Here is a 13,900-nt window from a genome sequence, read left to right as displayed (position 1 = left end):
CGAGTTTCAGCTAGTGATACATCTGAGTGGGTTGATGCACCTGTTGGGAATCTATGTATGTATCTTTGGAGGTGGAACTTATAGTAGATAATGATTAAATAGTTATAGAGCTAAGCTGCCTTATTACTCTCTGGAGCAGGGTTTATGAAGTCACCCGGGCAGGCCTCCAATGGACCACATACAGCATGCCCATTCATGAATAACTGTTGTTCACTCCATATACGCCATAGAAGATAACACAGTGAGCTGGTGGAGCACATTTGTTTTGCAGTTTTATATAGCACAAACTCGTCCCGAAGGTATTGGAGCACTTTACATGAGCACCAGCTGGTTACACACAGCCGACAGACAACGGGGTAGGTAAAATTAAATTAAAAAAATAATAAAACCACTTATCTTGCGTTCGCCACATTTATTTATTTATTTTTGTATTTAATTTTACCTACCCTGTCATCTATCAACTTCCTCACCCCCCACCCCGCTACGCCTCACCCCACCTCTCTTACCTGTATGGACGGCCACTGAGTGACAGAAGTTATGGCTGTTTGGACCTATCACACGCAACAAGAGGCTCAGAGCTTAGGGGCTACCTGACTGTGCATCATTCCAGTAGCATAAAAAAAGTTGACCTATCCCTCCCCGGTGCCAAAAGAGAATTGAAGGGCCTCTCAGTCTCTCATATCTCCCAAAAAGATATTCATAGACGTTGGGGTGAATGGGGCCCCCTGAAGGGTTTGGACACCCCTGTGCCGCTGGGGTGCAGGGGCCTGGGTTGTGCCCCTGCAACCTTTATGAAGGCATCTATGTAAGGGGCAACCCCTGCCTGTATCTGCTTGTAATTGTAATTATATAGCGCATTCTACCCCTAACGAGGCATCGAAGCGCTTTTCGGCGAGCAGCATGCTACTCCAGAACCCAAAAGGATTAAAAGGATTAGTGGTGGATATATGAGTATAGTATTAGTTTAGTACGAATTAATTTGAGCGGAGGACAGGTGAATGTTTAGATGGACTGCATGCTTTGCTAAATATGTGCAGCACATAACATTATGTTCCCAAACGTGCATACTCAGAGAGAAGCTGATTTCCACATGCTCATTCTAATAACAATCCTGCTGGCATCAATAAGCTTCACAACAAGTACTATAAAATTGGGTAAACATATTAAAAAATATTTATTTGGGTGCGTGACTTAGGAAGCTTAAAGAACTGTGGTCTACACAAGAAGACGGTCGATTGGTTTGACAAATTTATAATTCAGATTATATTGGCACAAAATGCATTACTGAAAAGAGCAAAGCAACAGGTTATCCGTGTAATATATAATATATATGTGTTGCATGATTAAGCACGGCCATTGGCAGTGAATACATTTGGCCTGGTATCCGGCTGTTTCCATATCGCTGCACTTGCTTCAATCTCTTCCCAGGGCCTCAGGCACTCTCACACCTCTGACGTGAAACCCCTAATCCCTCGCGTTGTAGACACGCTGCTGCCACACATCATATTGCTTTTCATCCTGCGAAGAATCTGTGAATTTAAGAAAACGCAATATTTTCACACCTACCCACCTGAGGACTGGCACGCGCGTCCTTTGCCGAGCAGGATCACGTGGTGTCTGCGCTCATCCAATGCCAGATGAAAGGATGTCCTAGTTGTGCAGCAAGTTTGACTGAGAAGCACGGCACCGCATGCTTGCCTCCGAAATTGAAACGAGATAGAAATGACAGGGTTGCGTCCCCGGAACCCCACCGTCAAACTGCGTCATACATTGGAGGAGCAGAGATGGTAGGTAACACGCTTTCAAGGGACTCCCGCTTCCGAGGCCGCGTTAATGCTTAGGCCCCTCAGAGCCAGAACCCACTTACTTGTCCCACCTTTACCTGCGGTATTATTTACTTGAAGCTTTTGGTTTGCCAGTATTTATCTGTAAGCAAATGAGTTCAGCGGCCATAAGGTCTTTGTTAGGAATCCGCATGCGCTGCTGCTGATTGTCAGGGTTGCCAAATACTAAGGCTCTTGAGTCTTATTCGACCTCATTTCTGTTTCTTCCACCACCATAAACTTTCTGTCCTGTGCAGAGAATCGTTCGCCCCTGGTTTCTCCATTTCTCACTGTTCACTATACTAATTCACCACTAATCCTTTATGGGATCTGGAGTAGCGTGCTATTTACCGACAAAGCGCTTTAACACCCCATCAGGGGTAACAAGCGCTATATATATATATATATATATATATGTATATATATATATATATATATATACAAACCTTTGTCTCTCTTCTATCCCTCTGTTACCTTTCTCAATCTAAATAACTGACTAATATCCAGCACTCAAATTACTTTCATTTTTCACTATACTAATTCACCACTAATCCTATATGGGTTCCGGAGTAGCGTGCTACTCGCTGAAAAAAGCACTTCAACACCCCATCAGGGGTAACAAGCGCTGTATAAATACAAACCTTTTTCCCTCTTCTATCCCTCCTCTATCCTTCTCAATCCAAATAACTGATTAATATCCACCACTCAAATTACTTTCATATTTCCCTATACTAATTCACCACTAATCCTTTATGGGTTCTGGAGTAGCATGCTACTCGCTGAAAAAAGCACTTCAACACCCCATCAGGGGTAACAAGCGCTATATATATATAAATATATATATATATATATATATATATATATATACAAACCTTTGTCTCTCTTCTATCCCTCTGTTACCTTTCTCAATCTAAATAACTGACTAATATCCACCACTCAAATTACTTTCATTTTTCACTATACTAATTCACCACTAATCCTATATGGGTTCCGGAGTAGCGTGCTACTCGCTGAAAAAAGCACTTCTACACCCCATCAGGGGTAACAAGCGCTGTATAAATACAAACCTTTTTCCCTCTTCTATCCCTCTGCTATCCTTCTCTATCCAAATAACTGATTAATATCCACCACTCAAATTACTTTCATATTTCACTATACTAATTCACCACTAATCCTTTATGGGTTCTGGAGTAGCGTGCTACTCGCTGAAAAAAGCACTTCAACACCCCATCAGGGGTAACAAGCGCTATATATATGCAAACCTTTTTCCCTCTTCTATCTCTCTGCTATCCTCCTGAATCCAAATAACTGATTAATATCCACCACTCAAATTACTTTCACATTTCCCTATACTAATTCAACACTAATCCTTTATGGGTTCCGGAGTAGCGTGCTACTCACTGAAAAAGCGCTTTGACGCCTCGTCAGGGGTAGTAAGTGCTATATAAATGCAATTACAATATAATACAATTACAATATGCTTCTCTTCCTCCTTTCTGTCTATACTCACATTCTCTTTCTTTGAAAGAAAGTCTGATGCCAAAAAGAAGTCTTGGGTGCATATGTACAAGCCCCTAGCGCCATCGGAGTGTCACTTATTTTGCGCTCTGGAGGCGGTATACCTGCACAATATTTACAAATTGGCATTCAGCCACTTTGTGTGGCTCAATGCCTTTTTGTAAATATACTACCCATCAGGCAGACATCTGAGTGAACAGGGCGTGCAATGGGTGTTGCTGTGGGCGTTCCACCACAACACCCATTGCTTATTGACGCTGCCCCCAGATTTACAAGGAGGTGTAAATCTGAAAAAGTACCAAAAACTAACGCCATGCAAGAGCAGGCATTAGAATGGCGCACAAGCAGAATTTTTTTTTTCTCCTCGTTTTTGCTTTTTCTATGTGTGCTGCCTTCTGCAGCATACACAGAAAGAGCAAAACGCAGTTGATGATTATTTATCTGCAGGAAGGTGTGCCTTCCTGCATATAAACAATCATTAAATAAGGCCGATTTGCTACTTCTATGGGTGCTACAGAATGCAGCACACATAAAAGTAACAAATAGCCGTTATGGATTGTTTATGTGCAGGAAGGGACACCTTCCTGCACATAAACAGTCGTTGCTTGTAACACAGGCACCCTTGCACTCTGATGCAAGGGTGCCTGGGTTGGCGCTAGGCAGCTAATTTTAGCCCCAGCACCAGGGAAAACACAGGGGTGCGCCATATTATAGTAAATACGGCGCATCCCTGTCTTTGGAAAATGTCGGAGTACAGCGCTGCCAAATTTGGCACAGCTCCGCACTCCGACATTTTGTTGTACATATTCCCATATTCCCCTTGATCCCCAAAAATGAGCGCAGATGCGACCACTGGCAACCACCAGCACAAATGATGCACTTGTTTTAATATCTCCCATGTAAACTGAACAATACTATTCTGTAGCTGCCAGCTTACCCACCACCAACTTCTGAGGCTAGCATAATTTACCAGTTTTGGTGCAATAACATTGGCTACCGGTTCAGCAGAGAATCAGGTTCCAGTGCCTCTGAGTTGTACACAAAGCTTTAGTTAGCCACCCAATGCTGCTTGTCTAATCTGCACCTTCCTGGCTGTAATCTGCACTCTTCCTTAGCACACTTCACAAAAGTCCAGCCATTGAAGAAGTCATATGGTGTGCAATGCTGTTGCCCCCCCCACCCTTTCCCACCTATGCCACTAATAATATTATTTGAAATAATTGACATTAGATGATCTGGTTAAAAACTATATTCATTCATTGCTGGATTTTCCTAGCAGCCCTCTTCGTTTGTGTATGTCAGGCAAAGGCAGGTGCCATCTCGTCAAGGGTAGTAAGCGCTATATAACTACAATTACAATTTGGGCATTTGAGTGCTTTTAGAAAGATAATAAATCAATATAGTATTGAACTGACAGAAAAGCCAGCAGCTGGTTTATTCTTTTTCTAGGCTTTGCTAATATTTGGAAACATGTTTTTCATATACACATATATTTGTAATGTTTGCACTATAAGAACATTTTGTGCCTTTGTACATTTTGATACAGCAATGTCGGATATATAACTTTTGATTCTCTGTAACCATAGCAGTGATTTCAATGTATTTCTTTTGAAGAAAAACAAAAGAGAAAAAAAGAAATAAAAAAAATACACATGAAAAGAAGATCTGCCCAAGGCCATACGGTATTTCTGTGTAAAAGGTCATTTTCTTCACAGGTAGTTTCCCATTCATGCTGATCAAGTGAAATCAAACTGTTCTGCACCTTCTTTGCTTCGACAAAATACGTGGAATCTCATTTCATCTGAAGAATTGATTTATTTATGTATTGTAAATCTTGATATAGCGCTTCAAGATCACTGGCAAACGGTGACAAGTGATAGTGCAGCGATACACAGGTAGATAAAGCAATTATCATTTTCAACGGGATAAATAGTGGCCAGGGAGACAGGGAGACACCCAGCGAGTTCAATTGGATAGTTATGTTCAAGAGGTGGCCTGCCATAATATTCAATTATTCACGTACACCTACAAAAATATTGACAGCACAATAACGACTGCTACTGTTTAGTGAATATAGGCATAGATTTTTAAGTATAGATTTGGTTTTCCCTACCTCAACATCCATTTTCCGTGTCAATATATATATATATATATATATATATTTATGGCAGGCACTAGCCTGGATTAGACTATGTGCCGTAAAAGAAATTAAAGCACTTCTTTGAACTTCAACTTTTCTGGCGTCTGGTGGTTCGTACCTCATTTGTCTCACAGAGGAAGCGGTGGGCCAGTGTTGCATATATGTGTCAGGTTCATAGATCTAGACTGCAGAATAGTTCATCTATGCTTACCGCTGTGTCGTCACCTTTGACAATATAGTAGTAGTCGATATTCTGCAGTCATTATTTTTGTTGGTTGATATTTGGGAGCATGAAGTTCCGGCATACAAGCCTAGATAAAGCACCATTATCATCATCCTATAGTATATGAGAGAGATGCTCAACAAGTACATTGGGATAGTTAAGATTGGGTGAAGTGTACTACCAGACTATTGTAATATATATATTGACTGAAAAAAACAAAGGTTAAAATAATGTTAAAGTTAAGAGAACATTTCCGTGGCAACATAGCATTTAAATAGAAAAAAACACTAAAATTCACTAGTTATAGTTTTCTATAGTACCTATAACTCATGCCCTAAACTAACTATAACCAGCGCCCCCGCCATGCACACTTATGTCATTAACAATGTAATTTGAAATGTTGCAGTCATGTTATCAATGATGCCAAAGATCATGTCATGAGAGATTTAATATGTGGGGTAATTCGCAGTATGTAGCCAGCCCCTGCGTCTTTCGCCTTGCGAGCAGCCAACCCTACCCTGTGCAAGGCCAGGCTCTGCATTCGACCCCACACCGGTAAGCAACCGCACATGGCCTTCTCGCATATGCAGTGTGCGGTTGGTTTTGCAGGTCCTCACCACACTCAGGCAATCTGAGTGCCTTTGTCAAAGAGTTACAACACCAAATATAAAAAAATAGGCCTACTAGGCTGAAAAATGTTAAAAGAAAGACTCAAAGACATTTTTTTATTTTTATTTAAATCAACATGTCTCGGAGTCTTTCTTTTTTCTTTTTTCAGCCCACAAAATCCAATCATAAAAACAACCTAGCCCACCCGGGAGACCCACATTTTCAATTTGTTTGGGGGGGGTCTACTGTGAGAACCCTAGAGCCTCCATAGCCCAAGCTGGCTCCTCAGCTGGCCCCCATCAAGGGTAACAGTGAGAGCCAGCATTATTTTCTTAAGTGGGTGCCCCACTCCCCACCTGTAGCTCAACTTTTTGGTGGGGTTTCACCGGCGGAGCCCCATGGCTGCCGAACCCCATGCCAGCTCCCCTGGTGCGAGCCGTCCATTTTAAAACATTTTTGGTGGGTGCCCCAGTTCCCACCCTGGGCACTCACAATCCTGGCATTGTTGTGGGCTGTAGAGGGACCCCTGCTGCCCCTGCCAGTTCCCCGGCCAGCACCATACTGGGTGCTGTTGGGAGCCGGTACCTTTCCTCTACTCTCGCTCAGGTGGGAGCAGAATTTTTTAACTGCTCCCACTGGGTGGAATCAAAGTTCTGTTCCCTTCCTGAGAGTGCAGGCAGGGTATCACCGCACACTCTCCTGGGCAGGGAACCAAAGTGTCCTGGGAGTGGGTTTCCTGGGACATTGTTAAGTATTGGGGTTCCCAAGGCTGATATCTGCTCAGACCCCCCTCCCCTTTGTAAACAAATTTGTCCCTGGGGTAGGAGGTCCCTGGGGCCACAACCACATTTGTATATATAAATTCAAGGTTCATAGATGTGGATTTATGAACAGTAAATTTATACTTACCTGTGTATACTTGCCTTGAAGGCATAGTAGAAATTGATATTCTGTAGTTGATATTTTTGAAGGACGATCTTTTGACATCTGCTATACAACCCTAAACAAAGCAGCTTTCATTATCAGTTCAGTATTAACAGTAGTATTATGTGAGAGACATTAAGCAAGTGCATTTGGACAGTCAGTCAGTCCATCAACTTTATTTAATTATTAGAACAAAATCATAAAACACCATAAATACAAGAAAACATAAAAGTATATTAAAATCATTTAGTAAAGATCTACATATCGGATAAAATAGTTAAAGTTAAATTAGATAATACTTAAAACATGTAAAGTAAAAAACTATTATGATACTGATTTACAGGAAAAAATCCAACTGAGGCAGTGTAGAAAGCATTTGTAAAAAGCAGAAGGCTAGTCTTCATCTATCAAAACCAAATATTTTAATAAGTGGCATCAAAAAACAGTAGATGAAGAGTTCATAATACTTATAGAAAAAACAGAAGTGCAAAAGGTTTGCTTTGAGGATTCATTACAAGGGCATGTGCACATTGAGGCTGTATTGTATTGCCCCAGAGGGAATTATAAATGACAGCAAATGGTACTCTGTCTGAATTTTGAAAGAGTGCTTGTTTCCTTGTGTGCAATTTGATCTCAACATTTGGTTCAGGTTCTCAGAACCATTGCATAGGTCGTAATGAGTTGTCTTAATATTCAACAGTTTCTCTCTCCAGCCACCTGACATTCACAAAGGTCAGCTTCATCTATAGGTTATACTTTGTAGACTTCGAGCCTGGAGATGTTAATAAAGACAATCTACCTGGTTCTGCTGTAGAGAACTTAATACAAGGCCTGGGGGGTAAACTCCGCTCCATTCGCAGGGTTTGCAGAGTTTTCTGCACTCCGCGCTCTGCGAAGTTTGCAGAGTGCAGAAAACTCTGCTCTGTGTAGCGCAGCAGAGTTTTTTTCCTCGCTCGCGTTCGCCATTGGTAAGTTGGCGAGAGCAGGATGCCACTCGGGAAGATTTTCTACTCAAGCGGCAGGAAGATCAACGTGAACGGCACTTCGTGCCACACTCTGCTGCTCGCGGAAGTCGGCAGAGTTTTTTTGTCACTTTGCAGAGTTCCACATAGCGGAACTCTGTGAACAACGCCCAGGCTTATACAGGGAAGCAAAATAACTTTATAGCCTAAATCACAATATAAACAAACGTTAAACTATACCTTTAAGGATGCATGCTCATTACACCATATTGAGATCGATACCAATAAAGGGGATAACTTTGATCTTCCACAAAGCCTAGCCCTAACTCCTCAGGAATGAAACAGTATTGGGCTACTCAGGAAACCCCACAAGGCATCTCCAAAAATGGTTCTTCTCTACCAGCAACCTTCACATATTAGAGTACCTCCAAATATCACCTCCATGAGATAAAAAAAGAGAAGTCATTTCCTATTGTGAATTTCTAATCAATGGGCGTGTTACCAGTATTTGATGGTAAATTAAACAGTGTTCCTACTGATTGTGAGAAGCACTGCTTTCTTAAAGAAATACAGGGTTCCAATTTCTGGCAGAATCAAAGTTTGCCCCAGGTGGGACCTGTCTGTTTTTGACGTTTGATTTGTCCTTCACTGTAATACGGTGCAAATTCAGACCTTTGAGGCCACAAGCCATATTGCAGGTTTTGGTCAGGTTTGTCTCAAAGATCAGACGCGCTGTATAATGGACTAAACCATCAATAGGTTTCTTTAGGTCGTTAGGGTACAAGATAGCAATACGCCGTCATCTGCATACAGCAACTTGGGCACTATCTTACTTTTAATGATTGGCATGTCCTGCACCTTCCTATCAAAATATTGTTGTGTCTGTTAATATATAAAAGCAATAAAATGGATGCCAATGCACATCCCTGGCGTGCACCTCAGGCACGTTTGAAAGAATTGGTGCCCCTGCCTTGCTCCCCAAACCTAACCGAAGTGGATAAATCACGGTGAGTATATGGAGAAAGTTCAATAATTCACATTCCTTTTCCCTATTGTGATGTACACTTCACAGTTTGTACCTATTTAGACTATCAAAGCCAAGTGTATCCCACCAGGTGTATCTACTGTAGATTTACTCAATATCAATTGTAAATTTACACATTGTTCAAGTGTCCACAGCCCCTCGCTAAATCTGTCCGTAAATTCTGATAATATTTTAGACTCTACTACCCATGTTAGAATTCTGTCTAGAACAATTCTACCGACAATATTTACTGTTGAGTCCAACAGAAGCTAGGTTGGTAGCAGAATGCATCATGACGGTGGCCCTTTTTGAAAACCAGTACTATAATAATAATAGCAGGGTGTAAAGACTGAGCAAACCCATATTTACATCCAGCATATAGAATATTCGTGGTTAATAGTTGCCAGAGATACGTATTTGTTTAAAATAGGTACCTTGGGACTCCACACCGGCCCAGGGTTTTGTTAGAAGTTCTTTTGTTTAAGACAGCTTCACTTCATATAAATAAACCTGAATTTAAAGGGGATAGGGTGGTAGGTCCTGGCCAAGGTAACATCTATCAATAACCCACATGCAGTATGTTTTCTCCAAATGGGCAAACCAATGTTTTGCTTTGATATGTAAGTCAACAATCAAATCAACGTTTTGAATCAAATTTTTATCAAAGTTTGAATCAAAGTTTTACATAATTCATTTGAGTTGATCGTCTTCCTAAACCCCCTGCTGCCTTTAGTTTGCAGGAAATAACAAGATTCTCCCAAGTCCCTTTTAGAAAGATCTTACTTCCTATTTTCAATTGCCACCTTATATGCCTTTCTACAGCCAACAATATCTAGTCTGTCTCTGGGTTGACATTTCAGAGGTGGCCAAAGTCTTTTGTTAGCTTGCCTACAAACAATATCAAGACACCCCGGGGAGTCTGAATCAAAAACCCTATCTGGCTCAAAAAGTAACAATTTGATACAATTGCTTAATTTGATGAAAGCGTTAGTAACTCCCTTTGCACTATACCCCAGTGATAGACACTAATTAATTTATTTTTTATTTCCCTCTAGCAACTTATTCAACAACCCAAAAAAGTTTGATATCTTACATACAAGCCTTAGACCTTTACCTTTAGTGGTGACTCATGTAATGCCCTTACAACAGTGCACTGTGAGGTCCTTCTTGCAGGCAGAGACTGGCAGGGTCTCTCTAATGTCCTTATAGTAAAATGTCAATTTAGTTAAATTAAACCAATTTCAATACATTGTGTAGACATTTGACAAGGCTCTCAGCATGTTCTCGTCACTATTTCCTCATGACGCAGGTTTTTTTGTCAGCTTCAAATCCAGTTCTGCTCTTAAGAGTGATTTTTTCATTACATTCATGACAGGCCTCATTGAAAATAAAAATTAAAGGGTAAAGTGGCCGGGCACTGCCAATATGTCTCATCAACTCAGGCCTGCGCTGTGAGTGTATAATTACACCTGGAGGGCATTACCATGTACATAACTCTACAATCCAGTTATTCGCAGAATCAAGACTGGGACGTCTGGTGCTCAGAAGGGACCCAGGGGATCACTTGTCACTCCCATGAAATCATTACAACTCAGATAAGAGCTTTTTGTTTATTTTCATAGTTTTCAAGGTACTTTCTGTAAGAGGAGCAAATAAAACAAAGATTTTCACGTGGCGATGCTTGTGATGACAGCGCAAAGAGATATTCGACGTCTTGGGGTTCGAGCTACCAGGTAACCCAAAATGATGGGGCCCTACTGTAGAATGTGATGAGGTACCCCTTAGTCTCTCACCATTCACAGATATTCAGTAGTCTTGGGCTGAGGGCCCCTTGAAAGGTTGGGGGCCTTCCAAAGAGTTGTGGTCCCCTACGCCTCAGGGGCTCGAGGTCTATACAAAAAATCTTTACACTGTAGCTTACTATCGACCTACAGCGGCGGCTCATCTGTTATGGTAGAGGAGCATACCCCCTCCCCCCGCCCCCCCCCACCAGCAGCTGCAAACATTGAAACTAAAATGATAATAAACTATGTTTATTATCATTTTATTTTTCTTCCAGGGCGGTGCCTTGGGTGCAAGGCCTAACTGATGACAGGCAAGAAGAGGGAGTTGTTGGCACTGCTGTCAGTGTGCATGTTGGTTTGGATGGCCGTCTTAGGACGGCCAAATGAACATGCACACAGACATCCCTGCAACCCAAGCTGCATTGCAGGGTGGAAAGATTAGTCGGCTCAGGCTTCCAGTCCTCGTTGGATAAGAAAGCCCGCCTGCTCAGGCCAATCTCAGCGCTTCTCTCATGCTGGTATGAGCATAAGAAAAGCACTCGGATTGGCCGTAGCAGAGGCTAGGAGCCTCAGCCTGTGCATAGCAGTGAGCAGAAAGCAGAAGAATGGTGATTAGCAGGTAAGTTGTATTTTTTGTTTTTCTTTTTTGTCCCCCTAGGTTGCCCCATTACTTTCACCCGATACCAGCCGCTACTGTCGACCTATGACACTCTTGGTAAGGTCTCACTATGCTTCGAGTCTGTCAGTGCACCACAATCCTCACCTCATATTTCTCTGCCAGTTTAGAATTGGTGGCCTACTCAGTTTTAGAATTTGGAAATTGAAATAGTTCTGGACTACGGGTCAGTCAGTCCTAAAACTGGATTACCTGCATGGTCCCACACTGTGTGCAGTTTTAAACTGCCATATCGACCTGGCAGAAGAAACAGCAAATCCTTGCACACAGATTCATCGAAACTGACAAAGCAGAAAGCATCCCCACGCAAGACCTTGCATTGTGGCCTTCACACCCCTCTAAACTGACGCTGAACAACTTGAAGCCTTGCAAAGCAACACCATATAGAACGCACTCCAAAGACATAAGGTACTGTCCAGAAGACTCAACTGGGTCCCTGTAGCCGGCGTGCACTCCATCGCTGTCGTCCAGAACTTATAACTTTGTCCTGGTCTGGTGCGACCAGAATACCACAGTTGGCACTTTGTGCTTTTAACCACTATTTTCACCTATATATTTAAACTTGCATATCTCTCGTTCTACTAATTGAATTTTTGTTGTCATAGTCTCAAATAATGTATTCAATTTTACTCTATTTTTCTAAATTGGTGTGGTATTCTTCTAGCGTTGTGTTTTCACTTTATTACCATTTGTGCGCTGCATACATATTTTACACATTACCTCTAAATTAAGCCTGACTACCAAGCTACAAGATTGTTAAGCACGGGTTAATTTGGAGTTTGCTTATGTTCCCCCTAATTATGGTTGCTATTTGTGTAGGGTTTCACTCACCTCAACCAGTAACTCAATTTCCTAACGTCAATAATTCCAACAATGCCCTGTCTTCCATTGACAGATGACTGGACTGGTGGCTATAGGCTGAAGTTAGATGGATTAGGGATATGCTTGAGGAGCTAGTACAGGGTTTGTGTTGCAAAGTTTACAACTGAAATTTGAGTGGGTTTGCTTTGGGTAAGTGCTAAGGTTGGAGAACTGATTGACAGGTTTAGTATTTGTTAAAAAAAATTGATATCGGGCTGCTGTGGCTGTGGCAGGTAGGAGGGATTTCTTCCATGTTATGTGCCTAGAAAGCACACGGAGGCTTGCAGCGGATAGTGCAGAGCCAGTGTCTAGGCAAATGAGACAGGTTTGGGATGGGAAGACGTGTGGAGTTGGAGGAAATCGTTTTTTTTTGTTGTAGATTAGTGCAAAATGAGGATCAAAATACTGCCAATTTCCATTCATGTATGGCGGCTACTGGATGAGTGCAAACAGCACCATTCACACTCACCCTCATAATAATTAAGACAATGTTGTTTTAACTTTTAGTTGCATGGCCCACTCCTGTCATTTGTCACTCTGTGGTCCTCCGTGTAACTGCCATTGAGATGACACCACTTTATCAATCAAAATGCCATCTTAATCACAGATATGGCTAACATCTCCCTACCCACGCATCTCCCACAAACTCATCCAAATTAGTTTTTCCAAACCCACTTCGATCTAACACCAAAACAGGTTCTCGAGCAGCCATCATGCACAAATTGACATGATGCTACAAAGACTGGAGATGCACGCTTTCAGTACATTCAGAGTCCTTTCATGGTTCTTCTTAAGTGTTTCTGTGAAGTCCTTCACCTTCCATGTCAGTTACATGACTATAGGTGCCAACTAAACTTTATTGATGAATTCTCTGCCCTCACAGGCTCCACATCCATGACCCACAACAAATACGCATTACTCCTAAACGTCCAAACTCCTGATAGAACTCCTTTCCAATCTCATCAACAAACATGATCCAACCAATCACAGCACCAACCCTTCCTTGCCTGCTTCAAAGCGACAATGGAGTTCTCATCAGGTCCTTTCTCTCCACTCTCACCTACCAAAGCACTGCCCTGCTAGTCTCTTTTCAGTGTGACATTGGTATATTGTTTTTTCCTTTACTTCTTCGTCCTCTTTAGTGATGTTTGGAGCCACGACGAGCCCTGGAGAATTGTCAGTCAAGATCATTCCTCCAGTTTTCATTTTAAAACCACATTCATGTTTCAAGATTTGGGGCCTCATGTAGGAAGCCAAATACCGGTCGGTAACAGCCGAAATTCGGTAAATATCCCGTTACCGACCGGTATTCAGGCATTTGCTATGTAGGGGGCTGATTTCTGGATTCGGTATTTA

General features: G+C 41.9%; 1 protein-coding gene across 6 annotated transcripts in view; it reads left to right on the top strand.

The window, feature by feature from the left end:
• Positions 1-13,900, top strand: part of KCNMA1 (potassium calcium-activated channel subfamily M alpha 1) — a 1,447,720-nt gene that overhangs the window by 567,466 nt on the left and 866,354 nt on the right. The window lies entirely within an intron of this gene.

This window comes from Triturus cristatus, chromosome 1_2 (genome assembly GCF_964204655.1).
Source record: "Triturus cristatus chromosome 1_2, aTriCri1.1, whole genome shotgun sequence".
NCBI lineage: Eukaryota > Metazoa > Chordata > Amphibia > Caudata > Salamandridae > Triturus > Triturus cristatus.
Note: the sequence above shows the minus strand (reverse complement) of the source record. Positions and strands in the feature narration are given on the sequence as shown.